General features: G+C 40.0%; 1 protein-coding gene across 4 annotated transcripts in view; it reads right to left on the reverse strand.

The window, feature by feature from the left end:
- LOC140529844 (carboxyl-terminal PDZ ligand of neuronal nitric oxide synthase protein-like) overlaps positions 1–25,312 on the reverse strand; it is a 381,739-nt gene that overhangs the window by 84,188 nt on the left and 272,239 nt on the right. The window lies entirely within an intron of this gene.

Raw genomic sequence — 25,312 nt, forward strand, 5'->3', positions numbered from 1 at the left:
TAATCCAAGTAGGAAACAAGTCACTCTTTCTCCCTAAAGTCCAGGCAGTGAAGAAGCCATTCCAGGATACTGGATAGTGTCTAAAGCCCTACCCCCACACTATTCTTTAGCTGAGCTCTATCTGTGACTGGTTGGGGATGAGACCTTATATTTCCTCTACGACATCCAGACTAGGATGAGAGAAGCATTTGGCCTCCATGAAAAAAGAGTTGGATTGCTTTCTTAGAGTGGTTCATTAAAGAAGGATGTCATCACTTTCCCAGCAGTATCTCTTATTTAATTAATTCTGTTCTGACTGACTCTTAAGAGTGTTTGGCCTAGGCAGACTGAATTTAGATGCATCCATTTTTGGAAACAGCTCCTAATTAATGCTCTTAGGAAAGAAGACATTTGAAGTAACTCAACAAGCTTTTATGAAGCACCTGCTTGGGCCAGGCATTGTGCTAGGTCCTAGGGAGGCAGGAGAGTTTCTGCCCTCAAGGAGCTGAAGTTTTCTTAGGAGGCTATCACATGTGGGCACATGTATCTGGATAGATAAGTAAGGACAAGATTGTGTGAGGAGGAAGAGATTACAACAAGGGGAATGAAAAGGAAAAGCTGTGAGGAGGAGGTGATACCTACACTGAACCTTGAAGGAAAAAGGAGATTCAGGGGGAAGAGGTGTAAAAGGTTAGGAGGGTGTACATTCCAGTTAAGGAGACAGGCTGCAAGTCATTTTAGTTAGGAGGAAGAGTGCATAAATGGAAGTAAGTTGAAATCAATCTGGGAATACAGATGGGAGCTACAACGTGGAGGCTTGATATGTTAACGTGAGGAATCTGTAATTTATCACTCATGGCTTTTGAGCATAGGAATGACAAGATCAGACTCCTGCCTTAGCATATTGATTTGCCCCCCTTTAAAATGGATGGGTTGTAGAAAAGAGAGAATGGATTCAAGATGACCGATAAGGAAGCTATTTCACGGCATCTGAGGAGCCTGCCATGTAATAAAAGTTTGAGGAAATGAATAGTTGAAGCCAGAGGTGATATGGGCCTGAACTGGGGTGGTGTTTGGGGGTAAAACAACGAGCTCCATTTTGTTTATATGGATATCCAGATGGAGAAATCAAAAGAGACATGTGGCAGGCTTCTGGTAAAACAGAACTGGAATCTAGAAGTGGGCTTGATAATAACACCTAGCACTTATAGAGAGTTACTACGTGCCAGAAACTATACTAAATGCTTTACAAATATCTCAATTGATCCTCACAACAATCTGGAGAAGTGGGTGTTATTATGCACATTTTACAGATTAAATAAGTAACTTGCCCAGGGTCAGCAGTTAGGAAGTGTCTGAGGCTGAATTTGAATTCAGGTCTTCTAGACTCTAGGCTCTCTATCCCCTAGGCCATCCAAGATGAGGGCAGAATATGCTAGATTTAGAAGCTATCCACATAGAGTTGATAATTAAGCCTATGGGAACCTATAAGATCAATTCAAGAGAGTTCAGAAAGAGAACAGAGCCCAGGGCAGGGCTTTAGGGGACATGAATGATTAAGGAGCAGAAGATGAATGATGTAATCCAGTCCAGATTCAGAAGAAGAAAATCCAAAAGAAATCATGATTAAGAAAGTCAAGGGAGGAGAAAGTATTTCCAAAATAGGAGTGGTTCATACTATCTTAGGCTTTAGAGAGATCAAATAAAATGAGAAGCAAGAAAACAAGAAGCTGAGAACTGAGTGGGAAGTGAAGGAATGGAAACAAATGAATATAGATTATCCCCCCCCCTCAAAAAAAAAATCTGCTCTCAAAGTGAAAAGAGATGAAGGATAATAGCTTGAGGGGATGTCAGGATTTTTTTTTCAGCAAAAGGGAAGTAATTTAAAAATGATCTCAAGTAGGTTGAGGTAATGAATTGTCCTTTTCCTTGCTCTCTCTCCATTAGGATGCTTAAGACATAACAAAGCATCTTCCAAAAAATAAGAGAAAACAACAAATTCATCATATTTATCTGAAGTATCTTTACTGTAGTGTATCTTTCTTTTTCAGAAAATGAGATTTTTAATGCTCAACAAAGGGAGTAGGAGACAATGCCTTATGTGATCATGATGATAAAGATAACCTCTCCCACATCCAGCCACCTCATAAGCAGTTGGATCTAGCATCCTGTTGGCCAGCCACCCACCATATGTTCATGACCTATCCATTGTTTCTCATTGTCTGTGGGAAGTCAGGGGTCCACTGGTAAATTACACGTCAAATTGGAATCTCCAGCTGAGGTACCAAGGCTCCTAGAGTTTCTTCCACACCGAGGCTCCATCACTAGAGAAGCCTAGAGTACCATGGAGGACCCTACAGAGTTAATTCCAAGGACCATAGAGGTTATTAGGAGGTACAACCACAATGGTAGCAACTACAAGTGCACTCCCTGCCTTGGGCAGTTTTGGCATCAGATCACCAGCCACAGTAGTCTCTCCTTCTGGATGTTTGAGAATTGGTGGCCAATGATAGTGCCCCTTTTCTTCTAGTTCGCTATTCAAGCATTCTTCCCACACCTCATACAATTACCACAGTCCCCTAGCTCTGTCAGCAAGTCGCAGCTGGGCCACAAAGAGGCTCTCAATTTTTGAGGATCTTTGCCCCATCCCTAAGCCCCCATCCTGCCTTGGTGCAGTCCAGACCTGAATTCAGATTCACACCTAAGCCTTGGCTAGACAGAGGCAATCAATCCCATTCAATCTTGGGCAACACCACCAAAAACATTTTACTTTGATTAAAGACAAGATCTCTCAAATTGAAAGGGTTTTTGATGTGCAGCTTGATGGATGTAAACCTTCCCTCTTTCTTCTAACCTGCTCCTGCCTCCATAATTAGGAAAGAGATGTGATAAGCCTCTGAGCCACCAGAATTCTCTTCTGCCAAACAAAGCTACCAGTTTTTCAGCAGGTGCATCCTGGAGGAAATAAGGGGCAGCTGACCCCTCCAGGAGCTCTGCTTGATGTGATCTTGATTCTGGGTCCTGCTGAAAGATATGGTGCCCCTTCATACACAAATGGGTGCATGGGGGTCTTTGGATGAGAGGGAATATCTAGGTATATAATGTCATATGTATCTATAACAACTTAAGCCTAGCATAAAGGGCCTCAGACATTGAATGGGTGCTCAATAGATATTTGTTGAGAACTGAGTCAAGAGAACTAGGGTGGGTTCTAGGGTCTGTTTCTAGAGCTACCTTAATGTCTGACCTTGATGAAAGTCCATTTAGCCTCTCTGTGCACTTCAGCTTTCTCACCTACCAAGTAAGAATAGTATTAACCATTTTCATCAAACTGGGTATCTTTCTAGTATACTTATACCAGTTGTCCATATATATATATAATACACATACAATTATATATAATATAATATACGGATAAATTGTAATTACTAGTATATCTTTTGTGTATCATATTGACTGAAAGGCAGTATACTGTAGTAGATAGAAAACCAGCCTCTAACCAGGAAGTCCTGGGTTCAAGTCCCATCACACACACAAGAATATGTGTACAAATATGTACATATATACGTATATGTATACACATTATATATACATACACATACACATATACAATCTATGATGACCTCTAAGCACCCCAGGAAATTCTCTTAAGATTGCAAATTTTAGAGCAAAACTAGAGAGAGTTTTCTCAATGAAAGTTCTTGATATCAGTGAAATCAAGGCTCTGATGTAAAGAAAAAAATCTGGTTCCCTATTAAACTCTGAGCTCCGTAAGGCCTGGGGCTATGTTTTATTTAACCTTTGCAGATCCCCCCGTACCTGGCAAAGCACTGTACACAAAGTAGGCACTCAAATGTCTTTGGAATTCTTCTTCTTATCCCTTAATATAAATTCACATAAATGCGTCCTGTCTGTCTACCTTGAAGAGATGCCATAAGGATAAATCATATATGCCTATATGAATATATATAATTCCATATTATATTGTACAATATAGAATGCTATATTGTATATGTATTATATAATAGACTTGTATATGTATGTGTATATGTGTATGTATACATATTTGTACATATATATGAAAGCCCTTATACATATATTTGCACAAACATATGAAAGTAAATGTATATATATGTGCATATACATATGAAAGCCCTTCCAGACACTCAAAGGTATATAAACATGAGTTACTGTTATCTGACCTCATATCATTCCCATCTCTTTCTCTCTTCCCCCTCCCCAGTTCCTGAGTGGTATAGTAGGGAGGGGCACCCCCAATCACTCCTCTGATTTTGGAACATAGATCCTAGATTGCAGGACTTCCTAAATGTCCTGACTGGATGTCTGGATTTCCTGGTTCTGTTTATAATCATGTACCTACCCCAGGTAGATACACATTTAGGTGAAAGCAGTTTGTCTCCATTCCTGCTGAAGACACACTATGACTCCCAAACCCAACTGCAGTCTGGAACCCCAGGGCTCAGGATGAATAGGAAGGTAGAAGAAGAAGGGACTAGCAGTTCCCAGTTCTAGGGGTGACCCTGTTCCAGTGTCAGCACCAGCTCACCCTAAGGGCCCCCAACTTTAAGCATGTCGTGGTTTTTCTTTTGGGAGCATGAAAAACTCATTGCCTTCCTTATTCCAAATCATAATTCCTGATAGGGAAAGGAATAATAACTCTAGGTAAAGAGGCTCATGGGTGTGCATCACTTCACTGTTCACAGAGCTCTGGATATGTATTAAAATGGTTGCTAATATCTGATCCTCAAAACACTTCTGTGAAATAGGCAATGCCAAAATTAGTCTTCCTTTTTTATAAAGGAGAAAACTAAGGGCTCAAAACCATATAATTTGGGGGCAGTGAAGCACTGCAATGGATAGAGCACTGGCTCTAGAGTCAGGAAGACCTGAGTTCAAATTCAACCTGAGTGACCCTGGGCAAGTCATTTGCCTCCAACAAAACAAAAAACCATATAATTCAATCCCAAAGTCAGCATTCATTGTCCACTATGACAAAATTACTCCAGAACTCCAGATATTGCTTCAATTTTTCTCTTGCTTCAGTTTTGCCCTTCTTGTTTTGTTGGTTTCCTTTTGTTGCCAATTTGGCGTTCTAGACCCTGCGCTGCCACTTCCTGTGTGATTCAGTTACATTTTTAGAATTATCTACTGTGTGGGCAAGGGGGTCATGGTGAAATAATGAGACTCATCTGGCAAATCATTCCTCTGCCTGATTAATTTATAACCATGTCTTGTATGTGTTCATAAGGCATAGGCCAAGGTCATGCAGCACTGACTGAATCATCTCTTTCATGGGCTTTCTCACTTTAAAAGAATCAGAGCAATATGGACTCCTTGAATGGGGAGAAATCTTAAGAAATGGTCCACTTCATCTCTTTGTCTCCAGATACAATGAATGGCCAAACCATAAACCTCAGTGGATTGGCTAGAGAAGGATACAGAGACCCAGATGCTCTCCAGAAACAATACCTATGCTTTCATCAACAGGATGCAAGAGACCTGAGGGCAGGGACTTCTATTTCCGTCTCTGTGTCCCAGTGCTTAGCACTTAGTAGGTGTTTATTAAACGTTCAGTGATCTAATTTGGATTGAGATAACACCTCTATCCTCTCAAACAGCTCCTTCAAATGTTTTTTCTCACTGTATTGGAGCATGAGGTCCAGCTTCAAGACTACTAGCCAACTTATCTTTGTAAAATTAGAGAATTTAGATCAGAAAGGTATCTCAGAGATTATCTAGTACAAAGGCCTCATTCCAAAGATGAGAAGGCCCCGGGCCTCAAGAGGGGAAGAGATTTCTTCACCAAGGCAGGTATGAGGCAAAACTGGGCACCGACCCCTGCCCTTCTGAGTCCCAATTCAGTGCTCTTCCTGCTAAATGGCACACTCACTCCCTTCTTGAATGGAATGTTAAGAGTTGGGAGACGTTACAAGATGGCAGAATCAGAGCTCAAAGGTAGGTGATTTGTCCCAGCTCACCTAGCTAGTAGGTAATACCAGGAAATGGAATTCAGGTCATAGGATTGTGGACTCAAAGGTGGAAACAGCACTGGAGGCTAACTAGTTCAATCCCCCTTTGAAGATGAGGTAGCTGAGTCCCAGGGAATTTAAGCAATTTGCCCAAAGTGACTCAAGTTGTCAGTGGCAGGCCTGGGATTTGAACCCAGACCTTCTGACTCCAAACCCTATGACCCATTTACTGTACCATTGTTCACCTTCATTATGACGTGCTGAATAAGTGAGATGGAGAGAGAAGGGCAGTCTGATTTCTCATTTAAGGGAAGAGATTAAAAATTCCATGGGAAAAAATCCATTTTCATTAACCCCCAGTTCTTTGCTTATTTCACTTCTACAAACAGAATGCAAAAAGGAATATTTAATCTTTGGAGTGGCTCTAGGTTCATGATTCCAATGGAATAGGAAACCTCTAGGTGAGGAAATTCCCTCTATCTATGCAGAATGACTCCCCATAGCTTAGAGATCTGCCCAAGGCATTAAGAGGTTAAAGTGACTTACCCAGAGGTCACATAACTTGCATGTGTCAGAGACAAACTTGACAGTAGGCCTTCCTGACTTCAAAGGTCAGCCCTCAGTTCGCTATACAGTGTGGCCTCTTACTGAGAACAGAGCATAAAAAGAGAATCTCGTGGCCTAGAGGAAATTCAGGCTTTTACTGATTGGCCTTGGGCAAGGCACTAAACCTCAGTTTCCCTTTAGGAAAACGGGGATGACAACACTTTGACTATCAAGCTCAGAGGACTGTTTGTGAGGAAAGTGCTTTATAAAACAAAGCACTGTAAATGGGTAATAACAATAATAACAATTCACATGGGTTTTACCAAACCAGTACAAATATAGTATTATATAAAGGGGAAGAAGGAATAAGGGAAGGGATGGGTGAGAACAGACAGTGAGACTCAAGGATCTCCTGGGATCACATTCATCAGCAGTTACAGTTTTTGTTTTGCATTTAGCTTGTTAAATCCATCTTCATCAGATGGACAAGTTTAATTGCTGCCTTGAGTCTCTGTCCTTCCATCTCCAAGCAAAGGCAAGTGGAAAAATTTGGCTCATGTGCTCCTGCCAAGAGAAAGCTTTCTCCTTGAGATTCTTTCCCTCCTTTTCTAAGAAAGAAAGAGAGAAAGAAAGAAAGAGTGAGAGAAGGAAGAAAAGAAAGAAAGGAGGGAAGGAAGGAAGAAAGAGAAAGAAAGAAAGAAAGGAAGGAAGGAAGGAAGGAAGGAAGGAAGAAAGAAAGAAAGAAAGAAAGAAAGAAAGAAAGAAAGAAAGAAAGAAAGAAAGAAAGAAAGAATGAAGGAAAACAGATAGGAGCTGCTGCTACATTGCATTAGACCACTGGCCCCTTGCCTAGAAGGTCAGTCTGCTCCTTGGGAAGGCGATGGGCTAATAACGTGCAGCACCCTGTTAGTGACAAATGACCATGTTCAACTTGAAGTTTTATGCTAATGGGAGACCCAGCACTCAGATAAATGGCATCTACAAATGATCCTCATTTTGTCCACTCAACAGTTGCTCTTCTACTGTTCCCCAGTTCCCTCCTCTCTTTTCCTCTCCCTTCAAAGATGCTTTTACCAGAGCTGTTAGCAAGAAGTAAAATGAACAGATTTACCACTTAATGTACTTTCATTTCCTCCATTTACTTTCAGTGCTCATGAATTAGGAAAAATCTGAGCCAAAAGGCTGACAGCAAGGGGGATGAGGCAAAGTAAGTCAGAAGGCTGGATGACCCACAGAATGGGATAATGAGGCCTCCAGTAATGGAGAGCTCTCTATACAGTAAGGGCAGGGGACGGCAGAGGAGCCATGCCAACAGAACAAAGGTGGACATATTTTCAAAGGCAGACTGGCCAAATGGATCCATTATGATCATAAAGTGGGAAGACCCCGAGTCATACTCATGTCCCTATTAGTGAATCACTGAGTAAGTCTGAGCAAACCATTTCATTTCCTTGCAACTCAGTTTTCCCAGATATAGTCTAATTTTGCCCCCTAGCTATTTGTATACATGTTAGCTACCCTACTAGGCTATATGGAGGGGGGTAAAATTGGAGAGTTGGAAGAGACCTTAGAGGTCATCTAAATGAAGAGTCCCTAAATGAAGCCATATCCCCAGCAAATGGTCATCCATTAGATTCCACTTGGATCATGGAGCAGAGAATTCACCAGCTACAGAAGCAGCCTGTTCCATCCTAGACAACCTGAACTATCATGAAGACCATCCTTAAGGCAAGCCTAAATCTGCTTCCTTATAACTGTGACCTAATAGCGCCAATTCTGCCCTTTGAGACAAGACAATAGGTTAATTCCCTGTTCCATGTAATGATACTTCAAATATCTGACAACAGTGGTCATAATCCCTTCAAATCTTTTCTTCTCCAGGATTCATTTCCCCAGTTCTTTCAAAGGATGGTTGCTAATGCGATTTCTAGAACATGATCTGACCACACCTGAGTACAGCAGGGTTATTATCTTCTTTATTCTGGATATTGTGAGTCTCTATTAAAGCAGCAAGAAATCTCATTAGCTTTTTTGGTTTCCCTATGAAGGGCAGGTTCCTGACTCAGACATCAAGGTCAGTGATTCTCACCTTGACTGTCTATGCAGCCATTGTCTTGAACTAACTAACTTACATACCAAGGCAATTAATTTAAACACAGTTTATAATGTAGAAATGACAAGCTCTTGGCCAGGGATGGAGTGTATCTAACAAGAACTTGCAAGAATGTACCTGAGGCAAATAGGGCAAGAGACTTGCCCAGGGTCACATAGCTAGTAAGTGTCTGAGGCTAGATTTAAAGATTTCTGACTCCAGGCTCAGCACTCTCACTGTGCCACCTTGCTGGTCTTTCACTTGTATTATCTTACAAATATCATCACAAGGAATTTGCACTAAAAGGCAAGAAATTGTCCATGTATATCCATGAAACTAGAAATAGAATCAACAGTACAGGAAGAAGAGCCACTGATACACACACACACACACACACACACACACACACAATGTTCAGGAAAACTCGACTTCATAGTTCTCACTGAAATTTGGTAGAATGGAACTGATGACAAGAAAAGCTTTCAATGGATATGCTGTATCCATAACAAATAATAAAAGGTAAAAGGAAAGTAGCATATTATATTAAGTATATTGAGATACACTCATGTGAGGAAATCTTGGTACCAGAAGAAGAGAGCAGGATGAAGACTGAGGCAGAGAGAAACATTAAGTTATAATATCAAGTGGCACTATCAATTATCTGGACAGAAAGAGGAGAATAAATCCTAAATCTGGTACAGAGAGGTGATATAGTAGTGTTGAGGACTTCAATTATCCAGAATCCTTCTGGAACTCTCTCCCTTTCTGCCAAAATTGGAGCATCTCATTCGTTTTGGGCTTAGCTTAATGAAACTTCACCTAACAAAATGTGGAGGAACCAATTGCTATTCTGTATCAGGTTCTCATCAATAAGAAGGAACTCTGTGCTGGGGTGGAAGTGGGAAACTATCCCTACCTCAGAAGCTCTGAGAAGAGTAAATCCAGGATGATTCTGATATTAGAAATTTGGAGAAGAGATTGCCAAGATTTGGGAGGAAAGGATTAGTAGGAGCTCACAGACAATTCCACAAGGAAAGTTAGCCCATGATGAATAAATAGGAAGGTGTCAAGAACTATGGAACTGGATTGCAGAATGAAGCAGACCATTTTCTTTTGTATTATATTTTGTTTTGTTTTGTTTTATGGTGTCTCCCATTCATTTTAATTCTTCTATGCAACATGACTAAGATGAAAATGTATTTAATAGGAATGTATGTGTAGAACCTATGTAAGACTGTATGCCATCTCAGGGAGGGAGTAGGGAGAGAGGGGGCAAGCAGGAAGGGGAGGGGAAAAAATTCTAAGATATATGGAAGTGATTGTAGAACACTGAAAACAAATAAAATAATTTAATAATAATAATAAAAAGAATGAAATTCTGAATAAACAAAGAGAAACAATTCTAATGAAGCAGAAAAGCGGGAATCGTCTAAAGATACTAAAGTCAACGCATAGGGAATTTTTCAGCCAACTTAAAATTTTAAAAAGGCAGGAAAAGAAAAAAGCCAAGTGAGTGAATGGAAAATGAATGCAAGAACACGACGTGGCCCTGTAGCAATTGTGTCAGGAATACAGAACACGCCCACGTTGAAGAAGAAAGCTTCTTATTGCTATATTGGCAAAAACAGACGGATAAAAGAATGCATTGAATATTGGGACATGTGAATCAAATGATAATGATGATGGAGAGAAGGCAAAGAGATCTGCTCGTGTCTTAGTCTGTTTTTGCTTCCTCCACCAAGGAGAATGATCTTTGGAGTGGAAAGGACAAGAACAAAACTGGTGAAAAGAGTTGAAACCCAAGATCAATAAGAATCTATGACTATTTTTAGACTGTGTCTAACTCCCTTTGATAAGTTCAGGTCATCAGGTCTAGAGCAAATACATCCTCAGAATTTTGAGGACATGACTACTGAACCACCAACAGTGATCTTTGAAAATGATGAACAGGAGAGATGCCACATGGTTACAAATGGCAAACATTCTGATATAATAATAATAGCAATAAAAAAGATAGCACAGAGTCTGCAAACTGTGGACGAGTGATCTGATTTAATTCCTGGCAAAATTTTAGAGTACAACATTAAAGTAATAGTAACTATGACCAGAATAGTAATGAAGAGTCCAATAACAACTTGAAAGGAGCTCTTCAATGGAGCGTTTTGGGAATCTGTCCTTGGTTCTCTGCTGTTAAAACATTTTTATTATTGACTCAGATAAAGGCAGAAATGGCATGTTAACAAATTTGCATATGAACCCAAGTTAGAAGGGCTTGCTAACACATTAACTACAAAAGTCAACATTCAAAAAAATCAATAGGTGAGAATGACTAGCTGAATCTAATAAGATGAAATTTAGTAGAGATAAAACTGAAGTCTTAGGTCAATAATCAACTTGTACAAGTGCAGATGGGAGAAAGATGGCTAAAAATCAGTTCAGCTGAAAAAATCTGAGGCTTTTAAGGGACAGGATATTCACTGGAATGGAAAAGCGTTTCTAAAGTGTTTATTACATACCAATGACTATGCTAAACATGTGGAATCCAAATTAAAAATTTAGGTAGTTCCTGGCCTCAAGGAGCTTATATTCTAATTAGGGGAGATAACCAACAGATGAGGACTCATGTCCATGTTCAGTTCATGTCTGACAGAAAAGCCAGAGAGCACGAACATGGAAAGCAACAGGGCAGATGGTAAGGGCCCAAGAACCCTGGGGAACAGTGGCAGAATAGACGATCTTGACTATGAGGATAGTGGATGGAAAGGTCTGAGTGGAACAGTGATCCAGCAGAGGTACAGATGTAGGGGTCAGCATCCCTCTGAGAGTAGGTGTTCTTCACTCCATGGGAGGTAGGCAATGGGGCCAATGAAGGTTGTGTTTAGGGATGGTGATGATTAACCACCAGATGTTTTCAAAAGTAGAATTGGTTGAATTAGGAAGTGTGGGTTCCTCTCTAGAGGTTTCCAAGTAAGATCTGGATGATCACACATCATTGTTACAAGAGATTCTTTTTCAGATATGGGTTGGACATGACCAATGTGGAAATATATCTAATTAGGATTGTATGGCAGACTGCATGCCATCTTAGGGAGAGAGGAGGGAGAAAAAATTTTGGGAATTCAAAATCTTACAAAAGTGAATGTTGAAAATTATCTTTACATATAATTGGAAAAAATAAAATACCATTAAGTGTGTGTAGGGGGGAATAAATAAAAAAATAAAGTGCCGAAAAATAAGAGGATCAGTCAGGTCTGACAGTCCAGGGAGTAGAGTTATGAATCAGTGTCTCACAAATACTTGTTGTCCATGGGGGAGATAAATGGACTTTTTGGGAAATAAGAGGACCACACCATAAGAGAGCAATCAGGTCTCATCAAACCTCTTCAGATGATTTCGCCTTCAGATTGATTAGCATTGCCATTACTGGAATGCCAATGGACGCTGGCAACAGAGAAGAACATCCATGGAGAACTGAGCCAAAAGCCGGGGGAAAAATGAGACGGAATTCAGATTTTCCACTGGGAAAATGGGGAAAATCACTAGATTTGCCTCAGTCTAAAAGTAACTTAATACATACTTTAAACCTGGAAAGACTTATATGAACTAATGACAAGTAAAGTGGACAGAACCAGGAGAACGCTGCACACAGTGACCAGCAACATTATATAATGAAGAACTGTGAATGACTCAGTGATCCAAGATAGTCCCAAAGGACTCAAGATGAAAAATGGTTATCCACCTCCAGAGAAAGAACTGATAATATCTGAATACAGACTAAAAACACACTATTTTTCGCTTTCTTTTTTTTTTAATCCAAGCTTTCTTCCACAAAATGACTAATATGGAAATATATTTTACATGACTGCACTTGTACAACCTATATCAGATTTGGTAAGTTCAGGTTGCTTATCATCTTAGGGTGGAGGAAGGGAAGGAGGAAGGGATAGAATTTGGAACTTTAAAAAAATATTAAACATTTTTACATATAATTGAAGGGAAATAAAACATTATTTTTTTTAAAAAAATATAGGTTGGAACAGATGCCTTCAGCCATCCCAGAGGGACCCAGGTTCCGTGATTCTGCGTTGCATTAGTGGGGCCAGTCAAGTGAGTGTATCCATTTTACTTTGCACTGCATTCTCCTCTCAAGAGACTCTCTAAGCAGTCTGATAAGTGTCAGTTATCAGAAATACAATTGCTATGCTTTTCAGATGGAAAAAGTGCAGCATCACAAAACACCAAACCCTTCCCTGCAATTCCTTCAAATCTCAAAGGCTCATTAGATCTTAAAGAGACTTCAGAAGCCATCTAGGCCAGTTCTCTCATTTGACAGAGGAGTAAACTGAGTCCCAGTGAGATTCAGGGACTTGCCAAGGGCACATAGACTGTAAGTGGCAGAGCTGAGATTTGAACCCATGGCCTGTAACTCCAACTACAATGTTTTTTTTCCATGGTATCAAGCTGTCTCCTGGTCGATTGGACAAATGTGCTTGAGTCCCCTCCTACCCCAAACCTTTCTCTTCTCTACTGTGTAATTATTATCTGTTTGTAGACAATGTTTAATTACATGTGTGAGGTTTTCCTAATTTAACCTAATTGGATCTTCTATCATTATTAGCATTAAAGATGCTTTTTCAGGCTAGGTCTTGTGGGATCTGCCACAGTGACTTCAGCTTAATCAGTCTGGCAGATGTCTGTTTCCTCCTATTGAGTATTTTCCATTTCCCCTTCGTTCCTACTTCTCTCTCCCAAATTAAAGTTTTCCTGATGGCTCTCCTCTTTATTATATTAATAGATTAATCAACAAGCATGTACTAAATGTCTGGTGTGTGCAAAGCACTGTGCTGGTGGTCAGCGGTCTAGGCATGAAGCTCTGAGCCTCACAGGGCAGGCCCTCAGATGGTAGATACCCCATTCACTACTGGACCTGTACTGGAAGACCTTCTGGCTTATGCTTGGCTGGTTTCAACTTAAGAGAACACAAGGTCATCTCCCAGTCACCAACAGCCATTAGAGTAGGACTCTGGTGCAAGCCATTGTCCATATTCCAGTCTTTTCAACTGCCTTTGGCCATTTATCTTTGCCTCTTTTTGTTTAAAGGCTGTAAGATTATCTGAGTACAATGGGGTATCATAAAATTTAGACAAAAGATGTGTTCTTAGAATGGAAAGATCCTGGATAGACTGGAGAGGGACCTCAGAGACCATGGAGTCAGGAAATGGAGGGAAGTTTAGTGATTTACCCAAGCTCTTACAGATAGTAAGCATCTCAGGTGGTATTTGCACCCAGGCCTTCTGAAAGGTTGGATTTTTGTAAATTGAATAATCTTTAGTTGTGCTGGAGCAGGAGGTTTTTAACTTGGAGTTTGTGAAATTTTTAAAAATATATTGATAGTTATATTTCAATGTAATTTATTTTCTCTGTTCTTCTGTATTTTATTTTATGCATTTAAAAAGATTACTTTCAGAAGGACAGATAGATCTCACCAGACTTCCAAGGGGTTTGTGACTCAAAAAAGATTAAGAACCCCTGCGCTAGGAGGGAACCTAAATATTTGAAGAAAACTTGGAGAGAATTTTTTGGAAAGCAAATGTATGTCTGCAAGGCCAGCATGTGTTACAATGACAGCATTGATTGGAGGATTTGCTCATTGAGGAGTGCCCCCACTACCTCCAGCTTTCTCTTATGGCTGCTCTACCCTTTGACAAGCTGCTTTGCCCACCGAAGGATGCTGCTGAGATTCCCTGACTGGGAAACGCCTTGTCTGGGATCACAGTGTCTGCCAGAACCTCCATTACCCTGCTCAGTTTCCTTCCAGCTCATTCTCTGGCCTGCTCCACCTCCACACCAACTGTCTTTTCCCTCCCTCTGCCTTCACCACTTTCCTGTGTCCTCTTTATAGTTTGTGTTTCTCTATGAGAATATAAGATCGCTGAGAGTAGGGACCAGCTGGTTTTCTTGGTTTTGAATACCCAGTGTTTGGCACATAATAAGCACTTAATAAATATCTCTCTCTCTCTCCCTCTCTCTCCATCCATCTATCCATCTCCATCTATCTATCTATCTATCTATCTATCTATCTATCTATCTATCTATCTATCTATCAATCCAGTTCATATATTGGTCTATCTATGAGTCTCTGTCTGTTTGTCTATATCTGTCTTTCTATCTATTTATCTAGCTACCTAGCTGTCTCTCTATCTATGTCTATCTATCCATCCATCCATCTATCGCTCTCTCTGTCTCTGTCTCTCTCTCCCCCCAAAATTAGGTCCATCCCCCATCCTCATCACTAGGGCCTAATTGGTACTTAGTAGGCACGTGATAAATGCTTATGGCTTGATCGGGGCCTGAAAACCACAACTGAATCATAGGTCTCCTTTGGGCGGCAAAGTGGAACATCACGAGATTCAGAGCTGGAATACTTGGGTTGGTGCCTCCACTCTGACATTTGCTGTGTGAACACAGGCAAGTCTCTTAGCTTATCTAAGCTTCAGCTGCCTCATCTGAAAAATATGGGGCAATAACACTGTACTATTTATAAGTTAGATGGACCTGTGAGGATCAAAATTATGTACATACAATCATTTTTAAACTGTAAAATGCTACACACATTTGAGCATTTATGATAAAACATTTGGAAAGCGACTTTGGGCCTCTGGCTTCCCCATCCAACGTAATGAGTGAAGCAGATGACCTCTAAGGTTTCTTTCAGTCCTGAGACTTGACAGCTTTATGACTCCATATGTGCTTTCCCCCTTTGGGTTCTCCATCCATCGGGCAGCTAGGGGGTGCAGTGGATAGAGCACAAGTGCAGGAGTCAGGAGGACCTGAGTTCACATCTCACCTCAGACACTTGAACTCACTAGCTGTGTGACCTTGGGCAAGTCACTTAACCCCAATTGCCTCATCCTAGGTCATCTCCAGTCATCCTGATGAATATCTGGTCACTGGATTCAGATGGCTCTGGAGGAGTAGTGAGGTTGGTGACCTGCACAGCCCTCCCTCACTCAAAACAAAGTCAAGTGCAAGTCATGCCATCATTTCTCTGATGGCATGATCTTCTTCCCCAATGAAGGACGAACACATGCACATGATGCATAGTTGCTTTGAGTGCAGATGGAAAAGAGGTAATATCTGTGCAGTCTTTGAGGACTATGTAGAATAAAGGTTTCAGCATTTTTCATGGCTAAAGAGGATGGCCATTTCACAGAAGGGACATATCTAGAGCCAGGCAGGTAACCTCACTTGTCAATCTTCCAGAGGCAGTGGAGGAAAGCTCAGGAATATCAGCCATGGTGGGGAAGAGGGGGCAGAGAAGAACAAGAGCTCAAACTGGTTTCTTTCAGCAACAGATACTGACCCAAGAAGAACCATGCAGGACTGGGAGTGGGGAGTGGGGAGGGCCTCAGCTACCATTCTGGAGTAAAGCTGACACCTCTCACAGTCAGGAGCAAGCAACGAATTGTCAGCTACAGGATTCACACCCATCTCTGCTCTTCTTACACCCTGTGTTGTATACTTAAGGGTTTCTCCAGAGCATGGCAATAATGTAACATAAGAAAATCCAGGATTAGAATTAGGGATGTAGGCCTGTGGAGAGTTGGGGAGAAGGGCAGGGGAGGAAAGTCTGTGATTCCATCAGTATAAGGAACTCTAGAGGAGTCTCCTACCAGTGCAAGTTGGTACTCACACTACAGCTTCTAGAATCTTAGGAGAGCTGCCCAGAGCCCTGAGAGGTGGAGACCCTTTCCCATTTTTATGATCTCTTTGAGATACAGTCCTAGAAGCAATATTGCTGGGTCAAAGGGTATGCACATTTTTGTAGCCCTTTGGGCATAGTTCCAAATTGCTCTCCAGAATGGTTGGATCAGCTCACAGCTCCACCAACAATGAATTAGTGTTCCAACTCTCCCACATCTTCTTCAACATTTATCATCATCCTGTTTTGTCATGTTAGCCAATCTGAAAGGTGTGGTGTGGTATCTCAGAATTGTTTTGATTTGCATCTCTCTAATCAATAGTGATTTAGAGAATTTTTTTCATATGATTATAGATAGCTTTGATTTCTTCCTCTGAAAACTACCTGTTCATATACTTTGACCATTTATCAACTGGGAAATGACTTGTATTCTTGTATATTTGACTCAGTTTTCTATATATTTTAGAAATGAAGCCTTTATCACAGACACTAGTTGCAAAAGTTCTTTTCCAGTTTTCTGCTTCCCTCCTAATCTTGGTTGCATTGGGTGTGTTTGTGCTAAAACTTTTCAATTTAATGTAATCAAAATTATCCATTTTGCACTTCATAATGTTTTCTATTTCTTGTTTAGTCAAAAATTCTTCCCTTCTCCATAAATCTGATAAATACACTATTCCTTGCTCCACCAATTTGTTTATAGTATCAATCTTTATACCTAGATCATGTACCCACTTGGACTTTATTCTTGTGTATGGTGTCAGGCATTGATCCATGTCTAGTTTCTGTCACACTGTTATCCAATTTTCCCAGAAATTTTTGTCAAACAGTGAGTTCTTATTCCAGAAGCTGGAGTCCTTGGGTTTATCACACAGTAGATTGCTATAATCATTGACTGCTGTGCCTTGGATACCTAACCTATTCCACTGGTCTACCCTTCTGTTGCTTAGCCAGTATCAAGTGGTTTTGATAATTGCTGCTTTATAATACAATTTGAGATCTGGTAGAGCTAGGCTACCTTCCCTAGAATTTCTTTTCATTAGTTCCCTTGATATTCTGGACCTTTTGTTCTTCCAGATGAATTTTGACATTATTTTTTCTAGCCCTACAAAGTAATTATCTGATAGTTTGATTGGTATGGCACTGAATAAGTAAATTAATTTAGGTAGAATGTCATTTTTATTATATTGGCTTGGCCCACCCACAAGCAACTAATGTTTTTCCACTCAGCTAAGATCTATTTTGAAATGCATACTCTGAGACCTCCAGGGTCAGCTTTGGGTTCTTACCAGTTCTGAACTTTGCATCCTATCACTTATTCACCTTTCTTCATTATTTGGTCACCAGCTGCTTATTAAACCCCAGTCTAATCCCATTTCTCATTCTGTACCCAGGATATTTCTTATGCTCAATTTTTTAATTCTATAAGAGCAATTCTAGCTGTGTTTAAATCTACCAGATATTTCCACCCTCAAAAAAAAAAAATAACAAAAGAATATCCTTTTGCTCAGCTGACTGCCCCTACCAACTAAGGTCAGGCCTCTCCCCAAATCCATTCCATCACTAAGATGCTATCTGCTTCCCTCCAGCTAAACTCACTAGTCCCCACAAACACCTACTCCTGTCTTGTAGCTGGTTCAGGTGAAAGTGCCCAGGCCTGGCAGCATCCTTGTTTCCTCATTAACAGAATGATCACACTTGTCACACAAGCCCTAAGGCCTGTACACTTTCCAGCTCTTCACAATGTATATTTGGGGCTTGGGCCACCTCATTTCCTTTGCTCTAGGAAACACTGATGCAAAGGCAAAAAGTCTCACCTTCTTAAGTGGTACTTTTCCTCTAGTAGGATCCTAGACCTCAGTTTTCTTGTCTGTAAAATTAGGGGTTAGCCTGAATGAGCCCTGAGGGCCCAATCCATGAACAGCATGTATGAGGGAAGTGTATTGTGGGAAAAGAACATGGAATTTTTCAAATCCTTGTTCTGCCTAGGAAAGTCTGTGCAAGTTCCTTCATCTCTCAGGGGATTCCTTTCCCTCATTTATACTATTAGGGGATTATATTAGATGATCTCCTCCTTTCACAGACAAATTGCTCAGGTAAGCACCATCTATGTCCTACCTGCCTCTATTTCCTTCCTAGTTAAATTCCTGAAACCCAGCTTTTATCCTCAGTACTCATTATTTAGTGCTCTATAACCAATATTAGAAGCTAGAATTATGTAATGCTTTCATGTTTGCACTTTAAATATATTATCTCTTTTGACCCTCTGTAGCAGCAAGCACCCTAACATATCCAGGATGGCCTGCTAGCACAGGTTCTTAAATCTGTTTTTCTAAATGGAAAGCAACTTTTGAGGGGTCAACAATCTTCTTTAATTACATATACCAACAGAGAAAATACAAGCAGAGAAATAAAGACCAACAGACAGGGCTTCTGTCTGACCATAAGCAATACCTACAGCGCAGATCAACAGACAGATCCAACTGTCTGACCATTACATGCATATATAGTTACCAGAGAGAGAAGCACCAACACCTGGGTTTTCAAAGTCAGGGGGCTCCTTAATGGCTGCCCAGAGTCTCATCTGGCCAAACAAACACTTCCAATGAGTAAGCCCCAAAGTAAAACCTTACTTCAGAGCATTTATACACTTTTCAGAGCCCGAGGGCACCACCCTCATGACCCAGTACCTCACTAGAAATTAAGAAAAGGTACGCACCTTCCTACAAAACAAGCCTCCCCTAATTAAGCTTCCCTTAATGGGCTCCAGGTGAGGTCTATTAATGGGGGGGAAGGGAAGATCTTTAACTCTCATTACACCCTCACAATAACCAAGTGAGGTAGGTGTTATTATTATGCCTATTTACATTTGAAGAAAATGAAGCAGACAGAAGTTGAGGGACTTATTCAGGGTCACATAGCTAGTGAGTATGAGGGAAAGCAAGGAAAGATGCATTTATTAAGCACCTACTCTGTGCCAGACTTTATGCTAAGTTCTTTACAAAGATCAACTTATTTGATCCTCTCAACAACTCTGAGAGATAGGTGCTATTATGACCTCCATTTTACATTTGAAGAAACTGGGGCAGATAGAAGTTAGGTGACTTGCCCAGGGTCACACAGCTAATAAGTTTCTGAGACCAGATTTAATATCAAGTCTTCCTGACTCCAGGCTCAACATTTTATCCACTGTGTCACCTGGCTACCCCTAAAGCAGGATTCAAACTCCAGCCTTCACAACTCTATGTCTTGCATTATCTGTTATTTCACTTAGATTTCTTTATACCAAAAATTTCCTCATCACCAGTTACACTGGTGTTTCCTCTGTTTCTATTAATCTGGATTCATTCATTTAAATAATATTGCCACTTCCTTCCTAAAATATCCTCCCCCTTCTCCATGAGGGGAGAAGAAAGGGAGGGAATTTGGAACTCAAAAATTAAAAAAAAAATGTTAAAAATAGTTTTTACATGTAATTGGGGAAAATATAAAATATTACATTTAAAAAAAATCCTCCTCTTTGGCTTCCATAACATCAGAGGATGCTGATTTTTCTCCTGCTTCTCTGATTTATGCTCTTTCTTCTACTATGTACTTGCCACACAGTAGGCTCTTTAATAATAAATGCACATTGCAACTGCTATCTCCATTGATGGTGACTCTCCTTCCTTCCTTCTGACAAATGTAGCTGAATCCTTGAGATAACAATAATGGCTCACACTCACACAGTACTTAAAGGTTTGTAGCATGCTTATAAACATTTTCTCATCTGATAAGTCTTATGAGTGAGGTGCTATAGGTGTCTTCATGTCTACTCTATGGATAAGGAAACTGAGATTCCAAAATGTTATAAGATCACATGACTAGTAAGTGTCAGAGCTAGGATTTGAACAAAGCTATCTCTTGACTCCAAGTTCTGTACTCTTTCCAAGACCAGTGACAATTTTGTGCTTTTCTGTTCAGCCTCTCCCTTACCAGTCTGATGGCTTCAAGCATTCCCTATTTGCTGATGATTCTGAAGTTATATCTTCAAATTTAGCCCCTCAGCTCTTCTCCAATTTCAAATTTGAAGCTGCCTTTAATACATTTGAACATTTATCAAGATACATCAAACGTCCCATGATCACCTTGAGTTCAATATATCTAAAACTGAACTTCTTTCCTTTTAAGTCAGGCTCTAAAAATTTTATTTTATTTTATTTTTAATAGCACCACCACCTTTCTACTAGGCACCTATACCCAAAGCCTGTGAACTATCTTCAACCTCTCCCTTTTTTCCAACCCCATGAATCACCAAATACTATCAATTCTTTCTTTGAAATATCTCCTGTGTTCATTCCTTCTGCATTCTACCATAATGTGTCCAAACCTTCATTACATTAGCCTGGATTATTTCAATAGCTTCAAACTGGTCTTTCTACTTTTGTACCCAGTACAATATTGTCCCATGAATATGCCTAGATAACTTCCACCATGCCATTTCCTTACTCAGAAGTCTATCAAAGTTTCTCTGGGGCCACTGATTAAATCTAAACTATTCCATCTAGAATTCAAAGCCCTCAATAATTTGCTTTTATTTTATCTATCTTTAATTTACAAATTCACCTATTCATTCAACATTTACAAAATACATACTATATGCCTTCTGCTATAGTCCAGCTGGGATTACAAGCATCTTGCTTTTCTCTACTTTATCTCTTCTTATAATGCCCTTCCCTTTTTCTCTAACCATCCAAAGTCTATTCATTTTTCATGATATATCTCAAGTTTCATATCTTCCATGCTTCTTTTTAAAAATGCATTTTTATTATTTTTTGTTCTCATATAACCTCCATTTCCAGAAATATCCTTTCACCTCCAGGAAAGCCATCCCTCAAAACAAAGAAGAAAAAGAAAAATCAGTGCAGCTAAACCAAACTCTGGAAAAAGCCTCACAATATATGTAGCATTCTACAGTAATGTAAAGTAGGTGGAGGAGGGGGAGAAGAGGAGAGAGAGGAGTCTTCTCATAACTCTTCTTTGGGGTCAAGTTTGGTCATTATAAACATTTCTAAAACAGATTCAACTGTCTCACTGACATTGTTGTAAAAACAGTTTTCCTGGTTCTGCTCATTTCATTTTGCATAAGCTTATGTGTTTTCCCAGGCTTCTCTGCACACATCATATTGATCATTTCTTATAGCACAATAATGGTCCCTTACAAGTTTCTTAATTCTGTTTCTTTCATCTCTTTCTTGTGTGCTATCTTGAGTTATTCTCTAATTGTTTCATGTTTAATCATTTTATATGTATCAGTCTTGTCTTCCTCATGAGAACCACAGGCTTCTTTCTTTAGGATAGAGGGTTCCCCACAGCCTACACACATACAGTGGATACTCAATAACATTCAAATGAAGAATGAATGGCAAATTCTAATGTTACAGTTGCTTTCAGAATCAATGAGCCACCATGACATCTGGAAGAATGAGTACATTTGGTTTCCATCTCAAACTTCTGAGGTAACAATAACTTTGAAAGGGAAAACAGTCTCCAAAAATCATCTTTTGTCTACCGCCATCTGAACATAGTTGCCTTTCACTTAGGAGATGGCACAGATGATGAGGAAGACATAGCTGTGACTCATCTAATGATCAGGGAGGTGAGGCCAGCCTTACAAATTACTTTCCTTGTTCACTTGTTTCAATCACGTCTGATTCTTCATGATCCCATTTGGGGTTTTCTTGGCAAAGATACTAGAGTAGTTTGCCATTTCCTTCTCCAGCTTATTTTATAGGTGAGGAAATGGAGGCAAACAGTTAAGTGACTTGGTCCAGGGTCACACAGTAAGTGTCTGAGGTCAGATTTGAACTCAGAAAGGTGAATCTTCCTGACTCCAGGCCCAGCACTCCATTCATTGCACCACCTAGTTTCCCCAGCCCTGTATATTTTGATTTAAAAAGTGGCAGGCACACTTTGATCAATGAACATGACAAACGAGAAACTCTTGGCTTATGCTTGGGAACCTTTCTCTTAACCTGTTTACTGGACTCTTAGATTTGTCTTTCACTGACTAATTCTGCCCACACCCTCAGTTCTTATTCACTCCTTATAGCTGGTTTCTTAGCCACAGCGTATTGACTTGAGACTTTGCTCCTAGCCCTTTCCTGATTTTGTGTTTGACAACCATATAAGTAATGCTCCATCACAGCACAGATTGCCTTACTTTACAACCTGCTGTTTTCCTCCAGAATTCTGTTAAATAACCAGGCCTGATCATCCATTAAATGAACGAATATACAATCTGTCTCTCTGCTCCACACCCTTCAGGAAGCCTTACTCATAGCTGACCCCACAGTACCATACTGTATACTAAGAACCACGCCCCCCCCTCCAGAGCTCTAGAAACCTCCCAGGTAGCCACCCCTTCTAGTACTGCTTTAGGTTCCACCTCTAGGCAAGGATAAGGGGAACAAAATTATCTTTATTTCAAAAGGGAGCAAGTTAGTTGGTTGCAGACAGAAGGCATGCCATGTTGAGAAAAGCCAGGGGAGCCTATTCTCCAGACTTCTTTCCATCAAGTAAAGATGACTTTTCCTGTCATTGGGTATGTTCAATTTTAGGACAGAACTATCAGTATGGCAGAAGTGGAACCACTGCTTGTGGCTCTAACCTCACACATCTGTGCCTCCCTCCATTAGGAAGTCATAAGGCTCTCCTGAGCATCCTGAATTATGTGACTTAAGCAACAAAGATTCTGAGGATGAAGTTTCTTGGGGCAGCCTGACATCTGGAGACAAAATCTCCAAATCCCACCATTCAGTGAATGAGTCCATTGATCCCTACGTAATTCACAGAAAGCTGGATTTTATTCATTTGCATACTTGCTTTAAAACACAGTTGCTTGGTTTTGACATTTGACTTGAAATTTTCATATGGTGAAAGTCAAATATCAAATAAAAGGGTGAATGAATAAGAATATTTGCTTTAAAAACTGGACATCATTTGAGATCTAGACACTATGTCTCTGACTTACTCAAAACTAAACTAGGGGTCAGCTGAGCAGCCAAGAAAAGCTGCTCACTCCCAGGCAACAATAATGAAAAACAACAGTTTCTTGGACATTTATTTATGTGGCAAATGTCTGTTGAACACCTACTATATGCTGTTCATCAGGCATATTCTAGGGGCTTCTTGGACATCTGTTGGGGATATGTTGCCCTCCAAACTAGACTTATAACTAACCCATAACTGTCTCTAAATTGGCTATGCTGATGGCAGGCACCTTCCTAAAATAAGTGATGGAAGGTGAACTTAGGGTGCCACTAGGAACTTCAGATCAGATTCCTTTTGTTTCTGTGATCAAAACTGTTCTTTGTTACTCTGTCACTGTAATTTCTGGCATGATGGATCATAAGATTCTTAGAAATCGTCTAAACAAAGTTCTTCATTCTCCCAGTGATTTGGTAGGGACAGGACAAGGGTCTCTCAAGAAGTGAAACTGGGGAAAAAAAGGGCAGCAAAATGACACCATTTGATGTCAGAATGACTTGATTTTTATGTTATACTGTACTTTTTTCCTTTCAGAGAGTAATTTTCAAAGTGAAAAGGATAGAATGAACACCAAAAGGAAGAAATTGAAACCCACCAAAATAGCTCATGTAGATTTTCCTCAAAATTCAGTGTTCTCTTTCTAACAATCCTATAGTTAAAGTCATGCACCGTATTAGCATCCCTTTTTTCAAAGACAAAGAAAATGAGATTCAGAGAGGTTAAATGGTTTATTTTCCTATGGTTACCCAACTAGTTTCAAGGGGCAGATATGAACCTACATCTCTTGACTCTTTCTATTATACCAAAATATTCACTTCCAAGGCTTCCATGATCATCTCTGCATGAACAGCTCTCAGATCTATCACATCTAGCCTAACTTCTCCAACAAGTTCCAGTCTTAGTCTATGGACATTGCGCTCACTTTCTTACGTAATTTAAAATTGCTTTCTAGAATGGTCAGATCACTGGAAGTGTTTGTTTGGCCAGATGAGACTCTGGGCAGCCACTAAGGAGCCCCCCAACTTTGGAAACCCAGATGTTGGTGAATTTAGTATACCTGTTTTTCCTCAAACCCTCCATTATCAACTGTTCCCATTTTTGTCATCTTTGCCAATTTTCTGAGTGCAAAAGAGAGGTAAAACTTCAGAGTTGTTTAGATTTGCATTTCTTTTACTATTTGTGATTTGGGACATTCTTTCATATGTTTATTAATAGCATGCAATCCTTTCTTTTAAGTATTGCATGCTCATATGCTTTGATCATATATCTACTGCGGAATATTCTCTATTTTTATATATTTATTAGTTACTTGTGTATCTTGGAAATCATGCTTATACTGGAAATATTTGATAAGAATATTTTTCTCACACAGAAGTTTTTAAATTTTGGTAGTCTTTTCAAAGAATCAGTTCCCTAGTCTGTTTTTTCCAATTGATCTATTTTTCTTTTAATTTTCAGCATTTTAAATTTTGAGCTTATTTTTGATTGTCTAATCCATTAAAATTTTTTGTGTGTATTGTAGGTCACCTACATTTCCCAGTACATCCTTTCCTCTTCCCCTCTCAGTGTTCTGCCTCATAACAAAGAATAAAACAGGGAAAAAAATTTTTTAGCAAAAAGACCAAGTGTTATCACCCAAGTTCAACATTATATACAATATGGTCTATATCTCTCCAAAAAAGTTTCTGTTCTTCACACTTTTGCCAGAATAATCTTCCTGATGCCCAGATCTGACATCATTCCTCTGTGGTTCAGTGTTCCCATTGCTTACCAAAAATAATATGAACTCCTTAGCCTGGCATTTGAGGTCCTCCATCATTGGCTTCCATTTGCCTTTCCAGGTTACGTTCCAGTCACAGCAGTCAACTTTCCATATCCCAGTGGTTATGTACACTAGCCATCCCCCCATCCTGGGATGCTTTCTGACTATATTCGCATCAATTGACCTCTCCTCCAAAGTTCAGATCAGGCGTCTGC

Source organism: Notamacropus eugenii, chromosome 2 (assembly GCF_028372415.1).
Source record: "Notamacropus eugenii isolate mMacEug1 chromosome 2, mMacEug1.pri_v2, whole genome shotgun sequence".
Classification (NCBI taxonomy): Eukaryota; Metazoa; Chordata; class Mammalia; order Diprotodontia; family Macropodidae; genus Notamacropus; species Notamacropus eugenii.